This window comes from Gorilla gorilla, chromosome 11, assembly GCF_029281585.2.
Source record: "Gorilla gorilla gorilla isolate KB3781 chromosome 11, NHGRI_mGorGor1-v2.1_pri, whole genome shotgun sequence".
Classification (NCBI taxonomy): domain Eukaryota; kingdom Metazoa; phylum Chordata; class Mammalia; order Primates; family Hominidae; genus Gorilla; species Gorilla gorilla.
Window position 1 is genome coordinate 33,741,314 of NC_073235.2, and position 21,696 is coordinate 33,763,009.

Consider the following 21,696-nt stretch of genomic DNA (forward strand, 5'->3'; position numbering starts at 1 on the left):
CTGTAGACAATGGTAGTGGCGCCTGGCTGGCCCAAGACCCCGGTCCAGCTATGCCCGCCTGATTCCAGGCGTCACCACCAACCCGGGGCCGCGAGGCTGGGATCAGGCACCCCGGAGCCGCTTGCCCGTGGCCGGGCTGCTCTCCCCCTCTACGCCCAAGCACCACCAGTCGTCTCGCTGCACTTTCTGCCGACCTCCCAGAGCGTCCCGCTGTCACTGGCGGCCAGACCACGCGCGAGACCGACGCGGCGCCAGAGGCCTCCATCCCCTGCCAGGGCTCTGGACTCTCCATGCGGCCACCCTCTCGCTGACACTCCAGGCGTTCCCCAGGCTCTCGAGCTCCAGAGCTTCCAACACCTGGGGCCCGCTCAGGACGGGGTGTGCTCTGAGGCGTCAGGGCCCAGGGCCCAGGGTCCTGGGGTCCCCTCCGGTCCTCCGCCTTGCCATGGAAAAATTATTTTGGATTCTTGGCCGCCCCTCCTGCAAGGCCCCCTCTTGCCCCACACACCCAGAGCCGCCAGGGCTGCCCAGGGTCTAACAGCCGGCCCAGCCCCGCGGGCCCTTTTTCTCACAACGCCCACACCATCGTCGCTTGTCCCGCCGAGGACCCGCCGTGGCCAACTGGGCAGGAAGGCTCTTCTTTGCCCCATGCTAGCACTAGAGCTCCGGCAGCCTCATCCCGGGAAAGAGGGGCTGACGGACACCCAGACACACCCTACCACTACCGCGAGCAAACCCACCCTGTCACACACACGGATACACACGGGTGTACGCGCGCAGACACACACACCACAACCGGGCACACACACACGGACACACAAAGACACAGACACAGAGAGCTTGAAGGGAGACCACCCCTCATTTTGTCTTATGCCCAATTTCTGCCTCCAAAGAAAGAAGAAGTAAAATCTAAAAGGCAGAAATGAAATCCACAGGCAGACAGCCCTGCGCCACACCCTGGGCCTGGTAGTTAAAGATCGACCCCTGACCTACTCGATTATGTTATCTGTAGATTACAGACATTGTATAGAAAAGCACTGTGAAAATCCCTGTCCTGTTTTGTTCTGATGTAATTCCCGGTGCATGGTGCCCCCAGTCACGTACCCTCTGCTTCCTCAATCCATCACGAACCTCTCACACGGACCCCCTTAGAGTTGTAAGCCCTTAAGAGAGACAGGAATTGCTTACTCAGAGAGCTAGGTTTTTGGAGACGTGAGTCTGCCAATGCTCCCAGCTGAATAAAGCCCTCCCTTCTACAACTCGGTGTCTGAGGGGTTTTGTCTGCAGCTCCTCCTGCTACAGAAGGAGAGCAAGGGAGAAAGGGATGGAGAAATAGAACCAGGGGGACAGAGAGACAGCAATAGAGAGAGAGACAGAGAAGGGGGAGGCGAGACAGAGGGGGGAAGAGAGAGCGCCACAGTAGAGAGCGAGGTGGAGGAGGAGGTAGAGAAAGGGAGAGGGTGAGGGAGTTGTAGAGTGACAGCGACAGAGCCTTGGAGAGGGAGGCTCTGCTCAGGTAGACAGGGCACCTTTCAGCAGGCCGGGGTGGGGTGGAGGGTGTTTGGGCCTGGCTAGAACAGGGGGTCAGGGCCCCCCACCCAGGAAAACCAACGGAGCCCTGAGACTTTTTTTTTTTTTTCTTGAATTGGTTGGTTGCTTTGGGTGTGCGTTTCAGAAGGTCCTTCCTTTGTTTGCTTCCTTCTGTCTCCTTGGTGCCGTGGGCCCCGAGATTTGTAGAGTGTGCTGGTTTGTCTGGTGGGAGCAGTGGCACCGAGCGTGTCCACGGGACGAGCCCTGGGTCTCTCTCCTGTCCTCAGGACTGGAGTTCACACGAAGTCTGTGGCATTGGGAAACCGGGTGCACAGGGACGGATTTCCTTGTGGCTGGTGAAGACAATGTCCTTCCCCTGGGGAAATCAGCCCACGGGTTCTGGAGCGGAGGTCTTCGCTGGGGTCTGTGGGACCCGCTGTCCCTGCCCGCCCCTTCCCCCGGCTTGGACGGTTGCCGCGTCGCTGGATGAATGAATAGAATTGCCTGGGAGTCCGGGGAGCGTGAAGACACCTGGGACCTCAGGGAACCCGCGCCTGCGCCCTCGGGGTCGTTCCCGTCCCGCCCGGGTTGGAGCCGGGCTCCTGGTGGGGCTGCCGCGAGTCGGAAAAGGTGGGATGCTGCTGCCTGGCGGTGCTGCAGTGGCGGATCTTCAGGAGGAGATCCTGGGCTTCCGCTGGGGCGCGGGGGCGGTCAAGGGGGAGCAGAGGCGGGGGGGCAGTTGGGAAGCACGGAGACAAAAGGGGGAAAGAGGGAGGGAGCGGGAAGCCAAAAGCCTACCGTACCCGCTATTACCAGGCGGAATCCCATCCAGGTACTAACCAGGCCCGACCCTGCTTAGCTTCAACAGATCGGAGGCGAGCGGGCGCGTTCAGGGTGGTGTGGCCTAGACGCCAGCAGTGGCGCCTGGCTGCCCCAAGAGCCCGGCCCAGCCAAGCCCGCACGACTCCCGGCGTCACCGCCACCCCAGGGCCACGGGTCTCGGATCCGGGACCCCCAGAGGCGCTCGCCCGTGCCCCCGGGCAGCTGTCTCCCTCTACACCCGAGCACCGCTGGCCTCCCAGAGAGTCCCGCCATCACCGGCGGCCAGGCCTGGCACAGGACCAATGTGGCGCCGCACTGCTGTTGCTGGGGGGCGCCGGAGGCCTCTGTCTCCTTCCCAGACTTCCAGCTGTCGGGGCGGCCTCCTTTCTGTCCACGTTCCAGTCCTTCCGCGAGCTCCCGAGCTCCGGAGCTTCCACCACATCTGCCGGCTCAGGACGGGTCGTGCTCATCCCTTAACTTTTTAACTTTTTGTGTTTCTATTTATATTTTATTGTGCTGTGTCTTGAAATGTTGTCGTAGTTATTACTTTTGATTGAATATTATTTAGTATTCCTACTTTGAATAAGAGTAGTTTACACACCACCCATCTATAGTGTTATAATATTCTGTTTTGTTTTTTATCCTATTAGCATTGAGGATTTTTTTCTACTTTTAGGTGATCATTTATTGCTCGTTAATGTCCTTTTCTTCCTGATTGAAGTACTCCCTTTAGCATTCCTTTAGGACAGGTATGGCATTCATAAAATACTTAAGCTTTTGTTTGTCTGAAAAAGTCAGTATTCTTTTTATTTGAAGAAAATTTTCACTGTATATTCTATTCTAAGTTAAAAGTTTTTTCCTTTAGTACTTTAAATATTTATTGCTTCTCTCTCCTGGCCAGTAGAGTTTCCACTGTAAAGTCTGCTGCCAGACGTGTTGGAGCTCCCCAGTATGTTATTTGTTTCTTTTCTCTTTCTTCCTTTAGAACTTGTCTTTATCTTTGACTTTTGGAAGATCTATTGAATGCTTTGAAGTAGTCTTTTTTGGGTTAAATCTGCTTAATGTTCTATAACATTTTTGTAGTTGGATATGGATATCTTTCTCTAGGTTTGGAAAGTTCTCTGTTATTATCCCTTTGAATAAATTTTTCTACCCCTGCCCCTTTCTCTACATCTTCTTTAAAACCAATAAGTCTTAGATCTGTCTTTCTGAGGCTATTTTCTAGATCCTCCCCTGCCTCTTTCTCTACATCTTCTTTAAAACAAATAACTCTTAGATCTGTCTTTGTGAGGCTATTTTCTAGATCCTGTCGGCATGATTTTTTGTTTTTATTCTTTTTCTTTTGTCTCTTCTATGTATTTTCAAAGAGCCTGTGTTCAAGCTCACTATTTCTTCGCTTGATCCATTCTGCTATTACATGGCTCTAATGCGTTCTTCAGCATGCCAATTGCATTTTTCAGCTCAGAATTTCTGCTTAATTTGCTGTAACTATTCCAATCTCTTTGTTGAGTTTAGCTGATAAAATTTGGAATTTCTTTACTTTGTTATCTTAAATTTCTTTCAGTTTTTTTTTTTTTTAAATACAGCTATTTTGAATTCTCCGTCTGAAACATCACACATCTCTTTTTCTCTAGGATTTGTCCAAGGTGCCTTATTTATTTCCCTTGGTGAAGTCATGTTTTCCTGGATGGTGTTGATGCTAGTAGATGTTCTTCAGTGTCTGGACATTAAAATCTTGGGCATGCAGCACCATATCAGAGGTTTAAAAAATAAAATTTAAAGAGAGAAAAGGTGAGTATTTATTGTAGTCTTCACTGTCTGGGCTTATTTGTAGCTGTCTTTCTTGGGAAGGCTTTTCACATATTTGAAAAGAGTTGGGTGTTGTGGTCTAAGCCATATCTGCTTTATGGGGCACCTTATACCCAATAATGCTGTAATTCTTCCAGACTCAGAGAAGTACCACCTTGACAGCCTTCAACAAAATCCAGGAGAATTTTCTGTTTTACTAGCCAGAGACTCTTTTTCCCTACCCTTATTTTCTCTCAAAGTTGCAGAGTCTTTCTCTCTGTTCTAAGCCACCTAAAGCTGGGAGAAGAAAGACACAAGCACCCCTGGTCACCATCACTATGACTGTCCTGGATCAGACCTGAAGCTAGCACAGCACGGGTCTTGCTCAAGTCCTGCTGCATGCACTTTCTGACGACTGCCTATGTTCACTCAAGGCCTTTGGTCTCTACAATTAGCAGGTGGCAAAGCCAGACAGGCCTGTGTTCTTTCCTTTAGGGCAGTGAGATCCCTCAGTCCCTGGCTGGGTCCAGAAGTGCCATTCAGAAGTCAGGGCTTTGGCCACTTTTTAATAGGGTTTTTTTGTTTTTCTCTTGTAAATTTAAGTTCCTTATATTAAATATTAGATCTTAGTCAGATACGTAGTTTGTAAATATTTTTTCCTCATTCTATAGGTTGTTTGTTCACTCTATTGATAATTTCTTTTGCTGAGCAGAAGCTTTTAAGTTTAATTAGATTCCACTTGTCAATAGTTTTATTTGTTGTTTTTGGTGTCTTTATAATGAAATCTTTGCCTCTTTCTATGTCCAGGATGGTATTGTCTAGGTTGTCTTCCAGGGCTTTTATAGTTTTGGGTTTTCAATTTAAGTATTTAATCCATCTTGAGTTGATTTTTGTGTATGGTATAAGGAAGAAGCCCACCTTCAATCTTCTGCATATGGCTAGCCAGTTATCCCAGCACCATTTATTGAATAGGGAATCTTTTCCCCATTGCTTGTTTTTGCCAGCTTTGTCAAAGATTAGATAGTTGTAGGTACGTGGTCTTACTTCTAACCTCTCTATTCTGTTCCACTGGTGTATGTGTCTGTTTTTGTAGTAGTACCATGCTGTTTTGGTTACTATAGTGCTGTAGTATAGTTTGAAGTCGGGTAATGTGATGCCTCAAGCTTTGTTCTTTTTGCTTAGGATTGCCTTGGCTACTTAGGCTCTTTCTTGGTTCTATATGAATTTTTAAATAGCTTTTTTCTACTTCCGTGAAGCATGTCATTGGTAGTTTAATAGGAATAGCTTTGGACAGTACAACCATTTAAATGATATTAATTCTTTCTCTCCATTAACATGGAATGATTTTTCATTTATTTGTGTCTTCTCTGACTTCTTTGAGCAGTGTTTTGTAATTTTCATTGTAGAGATTTTTCACCTCCCTGGTTAGCTGTATTCGTATGTACTTTATTCTTTTTGTGGAAATTGTGAATAAAATTGCCTCTCTGATTTGGCTCTTAGTTTCGCTCTTCTTGGTGAATAGGAATGCTAGCAAATTTCGTACATTGATTTTGTGTCCTGAAACTTTGTGGAAGTTGTTTATCAGCTTAAGGAGTTTTGGGTCACAACTATAGGGTTTAGATAGAGAATTATGTTGTCTGCAAACAGAGGTAGTTGGACATCTCTTTCTATTTAAATATGCTTTGTTTCTTTCTCTTGTCTGATTGCTCCAGAAAGGACTTCTAATACTATGTTGAATAGGGGTGGTGAGAGAGGGCATCCTTGTCTTGTGTGGGTTTCAAGGAGGATGCTTCCAGATTTTGCCCATTTAGTATAATGTTGGCTGTGATTTTGTCATAGGTGGCCTTTATTATTTTGAGGTATGTTCCTTTGATACCTCATTTATCGAGAATTTTTAACATGAAGGTTTTGTTGAATTTTACTGAAAGCCTTTTCTGCATCTGTTGAGACAATCACGTGGTTCTTATCTTTAGTTTTATTTATGTTATGAATCACATTTTATTGATTTGCCCATGATGGACCAACCTTCCATTCCAGGGAAGAAGCTTACTTCACTATGGTGAATTAGCCTTTTGATGTGTTGCTAGATTCAGTTTGCAAGTATTTTCTTGTGGATTATTGAATGGATGTTCATTAAGGATACTGGCCTGAAGTTTTCTTTTTTTGTTGTGTGACTGCCAGGCTTTGGTATCAGGATGTTTCTGGCCTCGTAGAACAAGTTGGGGAAGAGTCCCTCCTCCTCTATTTCTTGAAATAGTTTCAATAGGACTGGTACTGGCTCTTCTTTGTACATGTGTTAAAATTTGTTAATCTATCAGGTCCTGGGCTTTTTTGGGGAGTTGATAGGCTATTTGTTATGGATTCAATTTTTGGAGCTCATAATTGGTCTGCTTAGAGACTGAATTTCTTCCTGGTTCAGTCTTGAGAGAGTATATGTGTCCAGGAATTTATTAATCTCTTCTAGGGTTTCTAGTTTGTGTGTATAGAGGTGCTCTTAGTAGTTGCTGGTTGTTATTTTTATTTCTCTGGGGTCAGTGGTAACATTCCCTTCATCATTTCTAATTTTGTTTATTTGAATCTTCTCTCTTTTCTTCTTTATTAGTCTATCTAGTGCCCTATCAATCTTATTAATTTTTTCAAAAAACCTTGATTAAGTGATCTTTTGAACTTTTTTAAATGTCTCCATTTCTTTCTAATCAGCTCTGATTTTAGTTATTTCTTGTCTTCTATAAGCTTTGTGGTTGAGTTCTTCTTGATTCTCTAATTCTTTCAGTTGTGATGTTAGGTTGTTAATTTGAGATATTTCTAATTTTTCGATATGGGCATTACTTCTTATGCCCTACTCTAACTTTTGTCCTTCTAGAAAACTCAGAACTATGCTTTCTAAACCAATTCAAACTTTCTCAGTGAATCAACCTGGTCTCCCTGAGGCAAAGTTCACAATTTTCCATTACACATAGTTCTCTTTCTCTGTAAGAATATCTAATGCAACAATGCAAGTGTTTCTTTCCCTCCTGGTAATGCAGGGAACACCTTTTGGCTGAGACCAAGACTTAAAACCTTGTTCTTCCAACATTAATGAAGATCTATTTAGAAAGCCTCCATTTTTACAGAAAAGATATATAAACACCAATGAAAATAAATATGAAATTATATGACATGCATTTATATTGTGGAAAGACTGAATAAATAATTGAAGTAAGGTCTAAGAAAAAAGATGATGATATAAGATGATATAAAATGATATAGAAGTAAAAAACTCGGCTGGTACAGCATAATTAATGTATCAGTAAAGTATGTACATTGTAGAAGGGGCAGGAAGATAGCACACAGAGTGAGACCAGACCAAGAGCTTTAAGGGAAGTTCTATACCCTTAAACGAGATTAAAGTGGACTCAGGAAAACACGGGCCACATGAGGGGATGGACACATGTTCCAGACGGGCCAAAACTCAGAGGATCTCTACCTTTTCCAGGAGGAAAGGGGAGGCAAAGCAGCAGGCAGAAGACAGCACGGCCAGGTCAGCAGAGGGCACCAAGGCCAAGCCAGGTGGGCTCCATCCTACAGGAAGTGAGGAGCCACTGCCGGCTGGGCTTTATTCATTAGTTTGTTTTGTTTCCTTTAGTAACGAAGGCACATGATCAAAGTTGACCTTTGTAAGCATTGCTGCAGCTGAACAAAAAGATGGATAAAACCAGTATTTTAAAAATTATGTTGTATAGGGCACTAGCCTCAGTGAGATATTAGTAGAACACACAGGCAAACACATGCACACACACTCACACTGAGCCCAGATTATTCTGAAAAATGCTGGGTTAAGCAAACTAAAAGAAACATCTTTAGTGCTGGACTTCTCAGAACCTGGAATGTGGCTATGTGACTCATAAAACAGCAAGGTTAAGACAGAGCATGTCATTTTTTCCCAGAAATGTTGAAACACTTTCCTTCCCTTGGCTTCAGTGTCACCTTCTTTCTCCTGGTTCTCCAACAACCTCTTTGGCTGCTCCTTCTTGATTTCCTTTTTTGACAATCTGCTGCTGCTCAGCCATTCTCTTTTCATTCCCCATGGATTTCTCAAGTGTGTTTCTATTCCTGCAGATTAAACTTCCCTTGTTTTTCCTGACACCTCTCCTTGTCTGACCCTCCCCGGTTCTAAGGCAGGTGTTCCATCTGTGTGGGCTTTTGGCATCCTGGGATGCTCCCAGCATGTTCCCTGCCACACTCCATCAGGTTTTCTCCGCAGACTCTGCGAGGGCAGCAGCCTTGTCTCCACCATTCCTTCAACACTCAGCACATAACACGGAAGCTGACTCCATAACGTTTAGTTGGCTAACTGAGACTAAATATATGTTCCTCTAGATCTTAAAAAGTTACAGAAACATAGCACAATAGTCGAAAATATTCTCTTTAGTCAGGCATTCTCTATATATGTACAACAGTTTGAAGTCATTATTAAAGCAAAATGAAAGAGAAACTGTCACAAAATTCCCTAAGATAAATTATTTTGCTTTAATCTTCAATTCATTATGCGAGATAATCAAGACCATGTGTTATTGTACATATTTCTAGCTTACAACACAATGACCTGATTTTTATTGTTTGAAATAACCGCAATATAAATCAGTTAATTAAAAATTGCATAAATAATCCTTTCAAATAAAATTCTGCCTAAATTTTCCATTACTCATATGTTCAAATGATAATGAGCTCATAGGCTTTTCCAATACCTCAGTCAAAACATTGTACTGATTCCAGCTGTGGGAATAGTACCTGAAAGTTATTTTACAGATGGGGAAAAGGTACTTACGTGATGTTGGCCTTTGCACTACTGTGCCCTTTTGGGTCAGGAAAAAGCTGTTCCCTTAAAATCCTAAAATCTCTTCTGTCAGGTCTGAAGGGTGGGTGGGAAACACAGTTTTATGAATTTTAGCCACAGATGTTTTATTCCTTGCTTAAAGCAGTGACTAGATAAAGGTCACTAGAAGAGCCTCCTATGTTTCTTTAGAAGCGTGTGCCTGAGAACATCTTCCTGAAACACTCCCTTGTCTCTGCCCAAAATCACCTTAGGTAGGAAAATCAAAACTCAGCAGGCTGAGGAGATCGAAGGGGATCACTGAGCTCTGAGTCTTATGAGAGAAGAGAGAGAGGTCTAAGACTTTTTGTGTATAAATTTATGGGTTCCAAGTGCAATTTTGCTGTAAGCATGGATGACATAGTGGTGAAGTCAGGGCTTTTAGGTATCCATCACCAGAATAACGCACATTGTACCCATTAAGTAATTTCTCACTGTTCAACCCTTCCATCCCCTCACCCTGCTGAGTCTCCATTGTCATTCCACTCTCTACGTCAATACCTACACATCTTTTAGCACCCGCTTATGAGTGATAAAATACGATGTTTACTCTGTGTCTGGCTTGCTTCACTTACAACAATGGCCTCCAGTTCCATCCATGTGTCTGCAAAAGTTATGATTCTATTGTTTTTTATGCCTGAATAGTATTTCATTGTGTATATTTTCTACATTTTCTTTCTCCAATCATTTGTTGATGGACATTTAGGTTGATTTTATATCTGTGCTACTGTGAATAGTGTTGCAACAAATACACAAGTACAGTTATCTTTCTGATACATTGATTTCTTTTCCTTTGCATAAATACTCAGTGGTGGGATTGCTGAATCAGACAGAGCCAATAGATGATCAGTAATGGTGGCCAATCATCAGCTAGAAACAAAGTACTTACCAGGGCTTGAAAACACCAAAACTCTGAGACCACTTACCTTCAAAAACTTCAACAACCCTGAGTGAAAAGTCCAAACACATTTATCTACCATTCGAAGACGCTTTATTGTCTGTCCTCTGTGCATCTCAGTAGTCTCCTTTTACCACACTGTCTATATACTGCATGAGCCATTTATATGAAACTATCTGACACTCCAAGGCATCTTATACTATATATTCAACCATGTATCCCTAGTACCTAGCACAGTCCTGGCATATAGTTTGCTACTAAACTTTTGCAGAATGAAGGGATTATCTTCTATCCAGGTTCCAAGTTTTAAGGTGATTCTTCACTAAAAAAAAGTATTACAGTTCACAGATAATCTACTTCCCTTTTTACAAATGGGATCGATTTTAATCTTATCTCCTAATAACATTACTTTCATTTACTCTGATCTAAATATACTGTCCTAAGAGAGCAATTAGAAAGAGAGTTGAAGCTGGAGTTTGAAGAATTGTACATGGTCGTGTGATACCCTACCTTGTTTTAACCTGAGTGACTCTCTCCTAGCGGAGAGAGAGCTGGACAGACTCCATTTTAGTTTCTTCAAGTGCAGCCCCCATTACCTCCCTCCCTTAAGGGCATAACTAGTGTAAACTGACTCAAAGCACATCCAGGAATGCACTTACTGATAAGATACTGAGGCAAGCTGCACCAGCAGCTCCTGGGGACGCGCTCGGTGAATGTCAGGCAAAACCCCTGCATTTCTCTTTTTGTGATAGTTTAAGCCCCTGCACCTGGAACTGTTTATTTGTTTTGTAACTGCTTTTGTAACCAATTAATTTTTTAACAATTTGCCAGCTCTGCTTCTGTAAAAATTGTTTCAGTTAAACTTCCCCCTCCCCTATTTAGACCACAGAATAAAAACAAAACCAGCCCCTTCCTCACGGCCAAGAGAATTTTGAGCGTTAGCTGCCTCTCGGTCGCCGGCTAATAAAGGACCCCTTAATTTGTCTCAAAGTGTGGCGTCCCTCTATAACTCGCTTGGTTACAACAGTCCACACTGTGGCCTGAGGTGCATCGCCCACCTGAGCTTCATCTGTTAGGTATGTCAGGGAAGATAAGCAGGGATACAGTGGCCTCATCAGAGGACCCCAGATCTCTGGCTTCCCCATCTGGCAAGTGCGCCTCTGTGAACAAAGACTTCAGAGCCAGATGACAAGAACGGCCCAAGCAGTCCACCAGGGAAACCTGGGACTAGTGTACATCAATGCAGAGCATCAAACATGGCATAACAGGTGCACAGTTGCCTATTCCTGTTCAGAGATGACTGCATCCCACACACTGTAAAATGAGGAAATGCAGAGAAGCAGATGTAACTGAAGAAGACAGCAGGAGCAACAAGGAGGGACAACCACGACCTAGGAAGGCACTATGCCAGAGACGCCTGGACCCCACGCTAGGCTTAGTGCCTTTTATACTCTTGGGACCCAGCGCTTTCCCTCTCCATCACAATGCATACTTGGCGTTATTTGTTGTTTAAAATATGGTCCTTAGTTTTCACCTTTCCTAGGAGACACAGGCAGACTCTGTGACACTACAGCTTCTGGCACATAGTAGGTGCATCACAAACATCTGCTGAGTTCACACACTCTTGCCTTCTCAGACCTTCTTGTCAAGTCTTCAGTGAAAAGGAATTGCTGATTGAGCAAGAATTAAACTTCTAGACTCCTGGATCCACTGAAGTTTGAGACAAGGTGAGATTTGCTTACTGCCATATTCCTAGCTCATAGCATACTGTAGTCACTTAAATAATGTTTGTTGAATCAGTGAGTGAATTGATTCATACGTCATACTTAGCTATATATTTTCTGAGAAAAATTGATAAATTTAATAGTTTAATTCTAGTATAATTTTACTTTACTTATTCAACGAACCTGACAATTCATCTCGGTGCCAAGCACACTGCTGCTGAAGAAAAAGAGGTATAAGATACGACTTCTGTCTACAAGAAAGCCACAGTCTAAAAGGTAGAAACATGTGAACAAATTAAAACAATAAATAGGCTAAATTCAAAATCAGAGGGGTTTGTTTCTATTTTAAACAGCTCTAGTCAGGAAGTGCTAGAAAGTTCTAAACAGGAAATGTTCCAACACACCATCCAAGTATGAAGCAGGAGACACCCATAATTGAGTTTGCTGCCACCAACCCCAACAGCAAGAATTCCAGTCCTGCTGCTGCAAAGTAAGTGTCACTCTGATTTTATTACTGCTGTGTAACCCAGTTTTAGACTCTCTGGTTCTCTCTTAATATTCTAAAAAACTATTAAAGAGAAAATATTATTATGGTGATGAGCCCATCCACTGCAGCCATCTCAACATCATACCAATTATAAGCCTATCATTTAAATAGAAAACTGTTAGTTTAACTTATTTATCCAAATATCAGTATTAGATAAACATGTTTGTCATCAGACTTTGGATTTATGGGTTAAATAGCATATAAATATGATTAGAGCCTTAAAGTTTACACTTCTCTGGTTTGCTCAAATTTTTTTCAAAATAGCATATGCCTTTCTAAAAAATTATTAGTATATTTTTAAAAATGAACATTAAAATATATATTTTCCAAAAACAAAATACAGCTCCCATTGGTAAATGATGATGTTGAGATACAACAGACAACTTCTCTTGGAAACCATTTAATCAGTGCTCACTTTTGCACTCTTTCCAGAAATGTCAATGGGTTTAAAATGTAGAAGTATATTATACAACTAAACTTACACTTATTCAGTATTGTGCAATATTTAGTACTTGTTCTAGCTATCTCTTGCTGAATAGTAAGCCATTCCAAAACTTAAGGAATTACTTATTGTTTAATATAGTTTATTGTTATTATTTCTTCAGTGATTTTAAATAATGTTATTTCTCATGGTTTTGTGGGTTGATGGGCACTACAAAAGTTCTATTTTGGAGTCTTTCTTGCAGTTGCGGTTGGTTGGCTGCTGCTGAACTCACCTGAAAGCTCCACTAGACTAAAGAGCCTAGACGGGTCACTCATGTGGCTGGCAGTGCATATTGGCTGCTGAGTGTGATGCCTATCTGACCTCTCCGTGTTATCCGGAGTGCTCACAACGTGGTAGTTGGTCCCAAGACACACAGGCGAATACTACAAAGCTTCTTAGGACCTAGCCTTGGAGGCCCTAGAATACAAATTCTGCTCCATCCTATTGGTAAAGCAAGTCATTGTGACCAGCACAAATTCAAGAAATGGGAGATTCGACTCCAGCTGTTAATGTAAAGAGCAGCATGTGCATGCAGGGAGGAAAGAAACTGAGGGCATCATCTTGAAAACTATCACATCACATTATTATTCCAACTAATGAACATTATGTTTTAGATGGGTGGTACTAGCTACTCATCTCTCCCCCAGAAACCCAAGCTAAGCATGGACATATTGAACAGAATGTCAGCACCATTAAAAAAACTCTAGAAAAATCACATGTGATGACTGAGGTTAATTCAGTCTGTCAATTACATCAATATAATTCCCTTCTTGTAACCCTAAGTAAGGTGAAGCAGAATTGAATTCTACAAAAGTCTTTCATCTGTTTTCCTATGGAATAATTAACAAACCCAATAAATGTATAAATATTATGAACTCCAATTTATTTTATATTTTTACCTCTTAATTTCAAAGCTTATAGAAATCCAGAGAACTAATCATCGTAATCCGTAATGCCTGGACCAGAAGTCCTTGTTCTAAGAGTATCTTGTGGCAAGCTAAAAATTTATTACTAACTAGGAAATTTAAAACTTTTTTGTTAGTGATTTTAAGAGAGCTGACTAGCTCATCACCATAATTCACACAGATTAAGAATGGAGATTACTCTGCTGAGTGGATTCATAGTGATCAGAAAAAAAAATTACAAAAGAGGAAAGGAGATAGAGAAGGGGAAACATACTATCAATGCCTACAATTAAAGTGATTTTTCGAATGGTTTGATTTTGTATTTGCAAAGGAAAGGCAGCTTATTGTGATAGAATAAGAATCCCACAATGGTTGAACTAGTTTACAGTCCTACCAACAGTGTAAAAGTGTTCCTATTTCTCCACATCCTCTCCAGCACCTGTTGTTTCCTGACTTTTTAATGATTGCCATTCTAACTGGTGTGAGATGGTATCTCATTGTGGTTTTGATTTGCATTTCTCTGATGTGCACATGTACCCTAAAACTTAAAGTATAATAATAATAATAAAAAAAAAGAATCCCACTTCAATTTTTTTTTTTTTTTTGAGACGGAGTCTCGCTCTGTCATGCAGGCTGGAGTGCAGTGGTGCGATCTTGGCTCACTGCAAGCTCTGCCTCCTGGGTTCACGCCATTCTCCTGCCTCAGCCTGCTGAGTAGCTGGGACTACAGGCGCCCGCCACCACGCCCGGCTAATTTCTTGTATTTTTTGTAGAGACAGGGTTTCACCGTGTTAGTCAGGACGGTCTCGATCTCCTGACCTTGTGATCCTCCCACCCCGGCCTCCCAAAGTGCTGGGATTACAGGCGTAAGCCATTGTGCCCGGCTTGTCTTCTTTTGAGAAGTGTCTGCTTATGTCCCTTGTCAATGTTTTAATGGGGTTGTTTTCTTAATGTTCAACATCACTAATCATCAGAGAAATGCAAATCAATATGAGATACCATCTCATATTAGTCAGAATGGCTACTATTAAAAAGTAAAAAAAAATAACAAATTCTGGTTAGACTTCTGAGAAAATGAAATGCTTATACACTGTTGGTGAGAATGTAAATAGTTCAGCCACTGTGAAAAGCAGTTTGGAGATTTTTCAAAGAATTTAAAACAGAAGTACTATTCAACCAGCCTTTCCATTGCTGAGTATATATCCAAAAGAAAATTAAAAATTCTACAAAAAGAAACCCCACATGCACTTGTATATGCGTCATATTGCTATTCACAATAGGGAAGGCATGGAATTAACTTATGTGTGAATCAATAAATTGGATAGAAATATGTGTCACATATACACCATAAAATACTATGCCCACATTAAAAAGAATACAATCATGTCCTGTGCAGCAACATGCATACGTCTGGAGGCCATTATCCTAGGGAAATTAATACAGGAACAGAAAACCAAATACCACATGTTCTTGCCTATAAGAAGGATCTAAACATGGGGTACTCATGAATATAAAGATGACAGCAATAGACACTGAGAACCACTAGATGAAGGAGGGAAGGAGGAGGGCAGGGGGTGAGAAACTATGAGTGCTATGCTTACTGCCTAGGTGATGGGATCAATTATATCCCACATTGCTCAGCATCACACAATATATCCATGTAATAAACCTGCAAATATACTTCCTGAATCTAAAAAAATTTAAGGCAGAGACAGAATAAGAGGGCAGAATAGAAGCCTACATTCTCACCCACCACACAAAAACACCAAATTTTCACACCTCACTACATTCAAGAAGCACTGTCAAAGGGACCAAAAATTGGGTGAGCAATCACAGTACCTGGTATTAACTTCACATCACTGAAACAGATATTGGAAAAGACAAACAAATAAAAGACGGTCTAGAAGCACGGATGCCACCTCTTTTTCAACCACCAGTAGTGGCTACATCGTGCGGAGATAGTATGTTTGGGAGAGGGAGAGCATAGTTTGTGAGGCTTTGCAATAAACTCAGTACTACCCTGTCACAGTGAAAAGCAGAACCAGACTGTACTCAGCTGACATCTGCCAATGGGGGGAGCACTTCTATTGGCCTTAGAAAGAGGAAAACCTCCCATCCTAGTGTTGGGAGCTTGAGTTTTTACAAGCTTTGCCATCATGAGTTGACAGGCTATTGGACTCTAAGAGAACTTAAGGGCAGTCTAGGCCACAAGGACTTCAATTATTAGGCAATTCATATTCCAAGCTGGGCTCAGAGCCAGTGGAATGTGGAGGGTGGGGAGAATGGGGTCTACTGAGACAGCAGCCAGAAAAGCTAAGGGAGTGCTCACAATACCACTCCCCCACTCCCTCCTAGCAGCAGCCACAAAACACAGAGAAACCTGTGAATTTGGGAGAGGGAGAGCACAGTGACTGGAGGACTTTTCATTAAACTCAGTGCTGCCATGTCAGTAAAGACCTGGCAGAATTCATCACCTGCTGACTAAAGAACCCCTGTACCCAGAATAAAAAACAGTGACAACCAGGTAATACACCATGGGCATTGGACTCTGAGAAGCGCTAACTTCAGGTGTGACCCAGTACATTTCTAGCTGTGGTAGCTATGGTGAAAGCCTTCTGTTTGAGAAAAGCAGGGGGGAAAGTAAAGGGCCGTCTGCGTTGCACCTGATATGCCAGCTCAACCACAGTGGGGTAGAGCACCAAGCGGATTCTTAGAGTCCCTGAGTCCAGGCCTAGAGTCTTCTTCGTCAGCATTTCTGCACTTGCCCTGGGCCAAATGTCTAGTCCCAGGCATTGCAGAATTTATCACAAGCTAATTAAAGAGTCCTTGGGCTTTAAGTGAGAAAGTGATGATGATATGGTGGAAAGCCCCCATGGGCCAGTAGTGTTGGCAGTCATAGAAGAGGCTCTTCTGCCTGCAGACAGGGGAAGGAAGAGTAGAAAATACTTTGTCTTATTCCCTAAGTGCCAGGTTAGCTACAATAAAATAGAAGAGCAGGTAAATTTTGAAGATCCTATGCTTTAATCTCTGGCTCCCAGGTAGCATCTGTGGACCCACTCATGGCTAGGGGAACTTGCCACCCTATAGGCAGAGACACAAACCTGGCTGTCTTTGCCACCTATTAATCACAGAGTCCTAAGGCTTTGAATAAACTTATAGGGTAGCCAAGTAGTGCTTGCAGTGGGCCTTGCGTGAGACCAAGTTCTGTGCCTACTTCAGTTGTGAACCAGCACAGTCACAGTGGTGGTGGCCACAGGAGTGCTTATGTTACCCCAACCCCAGCTTCACATGTCTCAGCACACAAAGAGTGACTGCTGATTTGAGAGAAAGTAAGGGAAGAGAACAAGAGTCTCTACTTGATAAATCAACAGAATTTTTCTTGATATTAATCCAAGACCACCAAGGCAGTACCTCTATGTGTTTGCATAAACTACTTTGCTATTGGGTTTGGGACCCAAGTTTCTTTGAATACCTGGAAAGTGTTCCCAAAGATAATGGGCACTAACAAGCCCAGACTGTGAAGACTACAATAAAGACTGAACTCTTCAATGCCCAGATACAGATGAACATCTACAAGTATCAAGGCCATCCAGGAAAACATTACCTCACCAAACAAGCTAAATAAAGCACCAGGGACAAATCCTGGAAAAACAGAGATATGTGGCCTTTCATACAGGAAATCCAAAATAGCTGGTTGAGGTAATTCAAAGAAATGTACAATATAAGACAGAAAAGGAATTCAAAATTCTATCAGATAAATTTAACAATGAGATTGAAATAAAAAGAATAAAGCAGAAATTCTGAAGTTAAAATGCTATTGTCATACTGAAGAATGGATCAGAATTACTTAAAATAATTGACCAAGGAGAAGATAGACTTAGTGAACTTGAAGTCAGGCTATTTAAAAATACAAAGTCAGAGGAGATAGAAAAGAATAAAAAATAAAGCATGCCTATAGAATTTAAAAAATAGCCTCAAAATAGCAAATCTAAGAGTTATTGGTCTTAAAGAGGAGGTTGAAAGAGATGAGTTGAACATTTATTTAAATAAATAATATTAAATAATATTAAACAATTCCTCAGCATTTGATATCAACATTCGAGTAACAGAAAGTTACAGAACATAAAGCAGATTTAACCCAAAGAAGACCACCTCAAGGCACTTAACTGAACTCCCAGAAGTTAAGGATAAAGAAATGATTCTAAAAGCATCGAGAGAAGGGAAAGAAATAACATTCAGTGGAACTCCAATAAATCTGACAGCAGACTTTTCAGGGGAAAATTGACAGGCTGGGAGACTGGCATGACATATTTAAAAAGCTGAAGGAAAAAAAGACTTTTACTTTAGAATAATGTATCTGGCAAAAACGTCCTTTAAACTTGACGGAAAAATAAGAACTTTTTCCGACAAACAAAAACTGAGGGATATCTTTAACACCAGACCTGTCCTACAAGAAATGCTACAGGGATATCTTAACCTCAAAGAAAAAAAGTAAGTGAGCAATAAGAAATCATCTGACGGTACAGAACTCACTAGCAATAGCACATGGAAAAACACTGAATATTATAATATGGTAATTATGGGGTGCAAAAATCTCAAATAGAAAGAGTAAACACATGAACTTTAAAGTAGTTTTTTCCAAATATGTGAAGAAAGACATTGGTAGCTTGATGGGGATGGCATTGAATCTTTAAATTACCTTGGGCAGTATGGTCATTTTCACAATATTGATTCTTCCTACCCATGAGCATGGAGTGTTCTTCCATTTGTTTGTAACCTCTTTTATTTCATTGAGCAGTGGTTTGTAGCTCTCCCTGAAGAGGTCCTTCACATCCCTTGTAAGTTGGATTCCTAGGTATTTTATTCTCTCTGAAGCAATTGTGAATGGGAATTCACTCATGATTTGGCTCTCTGTGTGTCTGTTATTGGTGTATAAGAATGCTTGTGATTTCTGCACATTGATTTTGTATCCTGAGACTTTGCTGAAGTTGCTTATCAGCTTGAGATTTTGGGCTGAGACAATGGGGTTTTCTAGATATACAATCATGTCATCTGCAAACAGGAACAATTTGACTTCCTCTTTTCCTAATTGAATACCATTTATTTCCTTCTCCTGCCTGATTTCCCTGGCCAGAACTTCCAACACTATGTTGAATAGGAGTGGTGAGAGAGGGCATCCCTGTCTTCTGTCAGTTTTCAAAGAGAATGTTTCCAGTTTTTGCCCATTCAGTATGACATTGGCTGTGGGTTTGTCATAGATAGCTCTTATTATTTTCAGATACGTCCCATCAATACCTAATTTATTGAGAGTTTTTAGCATGAATGTTGTTGAATTTTGGCAAAGGCCTTTTCTGCATCTGTTGAGATAATAATGTGGTTTTTGTCTTTGGTTCTGTTTATATGCTGGATTACATTTATTGATTTTCGTATATTGAACCAGCCTTGCATCCCAGGGATGAAGCCCACTTGATCATGGTGGATAAGCTTTTTGATGTGCTGCTGGATTCGGTTTGCCAGTATGTTATTGAGGATTTTTGCATCAATGTTCATCAAGGATATTGGTCTAAAATTCTCTTTTTTGGTTGTGTCTCTGCCCGGCTTTGGTATCAGAATGATGCTGACCTCATAAAATGAGTTAGGGAGGATTCCCTCTTTTCTATTGATTGGAATAGTTTCAGAAGGAATGGTACCAGTTCCTCCTTGTACCTCTGGTAGAATTCGGCTGTGAATCCATCTGGTCCTAGGCTTTTTTGATTGGTAAGCTATTGATTATTGCCTCAATTTCAGAGCCTGTTATTGTTCTATTCAGAGATTCAACTTCTTCCTGGTTTAGTCTTGGGAGGGTGCATGTGTCAAGGAATTTATCCATTTCTTCTAGATTTTCTAGTTTATTTGCAGAGGTGTTTATAATATTCACTGATGGTAGTTTGTATTTCTGTGGGATCGGTGGTGATATCATCTTTATCATTATTTATTGCATCTATTTGATTCTTCTCCCTTTTCTTCTTTATTAGTCTTGCTAGTGGTCTATCAATTTTGTTGATCTTTTCAAAAAACCAGCTCCTGGATTCATTGATTTTTTGAAGGGTTTTTTGCGTCTCTATTTCCTTCTGTTCTGTTCTGATTTTAGTTATTTCTTGCCTTCTGTTAGCTTTTGAATGTGTTTGCTCTCGCTTTTCTAGTTCTTTTAATTGTGATGTTAGGGTGTCCATATTAGATCTTTCCTGCTTTCTCTTGTGGGCATTTAGTGCTATAAATTTCCCTGTACACACAGCTTTGAATGTGTCCCAGAGATTCTGGTATGTTGTGTCTTTTTTCTCGTTGGTTTCAAAGAACATCTTTATTTCTGCCTTCATTTCGTTATGTACCCAGTAGTCATTCAGGAGCAGGTTGTTCAGTTTCCATATAGTTGAGCGGTTTTGAGTGAGTTTCTTAATCCTGAGTTCTAGTTTCATTGCACTGTGGTCTGAGAGACTGTTTGTTACGATTTCTGTTCTTTTACATTTGCTGAGGAGTGCTTTACTTCCAAGTATGTGGTCAATTTTGGAATAGGTGTGGTGTGGTCCTGAAAAGAATGTATATTCTGTTGATTTGGGGTGGAGAGTTCTGTAGATGCCTATTAGGTCCGCTTGGTGCAGAGCTGAGTTCAGTTCCTGGATATCCTTGTTAACTTTCTGTCTCATTGATCTGTCTAATATTGACAGTGGAGTGTTAAAGTCTCCCATTATTATTGTGTGGGAGTCTAAGTCTCTTTGTAGGTCTCTAAGGACTTGCTTTATGAATCTGGATGCTCCTGTATTGGGTGCATATATATTTAGGATAATTAGCTCTTCTTGTTGAATTGATCCCTTTACCATTATGTCATGGCCTTCATTGTCTCTTTTGATCTTTGCTGGTTTAAAATCTGTTTCATCAGAGACTAGGATTGCAACTCCTGCCTTTTTTTGTTTTCCATTTGCTTGGTAGATCTTCCTCCATCCCTTTATTTTGAGCCTGTGTGTGTCTCTGCACATGAGATAGGTTTCCTGAATACAGCACACTGATGGGTCTTGACTGTTTATCCAATTTGCCAGTCTGTGTCTTTTAATTGGAGCATTTAGTCCATTTACATTTGAGGTTAATATTGTTATGTGTGAATTCGATCCTGTCATTATGATGTTAGCTGGTTATTTTGCTCGTTAGTTGATGCAGTTTCTTCCTAGCATCAACGGTCTTTACAATTTGGCATCTTTGCAGTGACTGGTACCGGTTGTTCCTTTCCACTTTTAGCACTTCCTTCAGGAGCTCTTTTAGGGCAGACCTGGTGGTGACAAAATCTCTCAGCATTTGCTTGTCTGTAAAGTATTTTATTTCTCCTTCACTTATGAAGCTTAGTTTGGCTGGATATGAAATTCTGGGTTGAAAATTCTTTTCTTTAAGAATGTTGAATATTGGCCCCCACTCTCTTCTGGCTTGTAAAGTTTCTGCTGAGAGATCAGCTGTTAGTCTGATGGGCTTACCTTTGTGGGTAACCTGACCTTTCTCTCTGGCTGCCCTTAACATTTTTTCCTCATTTCAACTTTGGTGAATCTGACAATTATGTGTCTTGAAGTTGCTCTTCTCAAGGAGTATCTTTGTGGCATTCTCTGTATTTCCTGAATCTGAATGTTGGCCTGCCTTGCTAGATTGGGGAAGTTCTCCTGGATAATATCCTGCTGATTGTTTTCCAACTTAGTTCCATTCTCCCCATCACTTTCAGGTACACCAATCGGACTTAGATTTGGTCTTCTGTCACCCCTTTCTTTGACTAGAAAAGGGAATTCCCTGACCCCTTGTGCTTCCCGGATGAAGTGATGTCTAACCTTGCTTCTACTCATGCTCAGTGCACTGTACCCACTGTGCTGCACCCTCTGTCTGACACTTCCCAGTGAGATGATCCCAGTACCTCATTTGGAAATGCAGAAATCACCCATCTTCTGTGTCCCTCATTCTGGGAGCTGTAGACTGGAGCTGTTGCTATTCGGCCATCTTGGCTCCAACCTCTGTTTTGCTTGTTTCTTTGTTTATGCAATCAGTGTTAAATTGTCCACAGTCTAAAATCATGTATTATATTATTTTCAAGCCTTATGGTAATTTCAAGTCAAAAAGTGTACCACAGATGTACAAA

General features: G+C 41.7%; 1 long non-coding RNA gene across 1 annotated transcript; it reads left to right on the top strand.

The window, feature by feature from the left end:
- The first annotated feature begins 1,561 nt into the window (after positions 1–1,561).
- Positions 1,562–14,162, top strand: LOC109028415 (uncharacterized). Its single transcript, XR_008677870.2, has 5 exons — positions 1,562–2,160; positions 3,987–4,143; positions 11,527–11,617; positions 11,968–12,104; positions 12,848–14,162. It is a non-coding gene; the product is annotated as an uncharacterized lncRNA (long non-coding RNA).
- Positions 14,163–21,696: the final 7,534 nt, after the last annotated feature.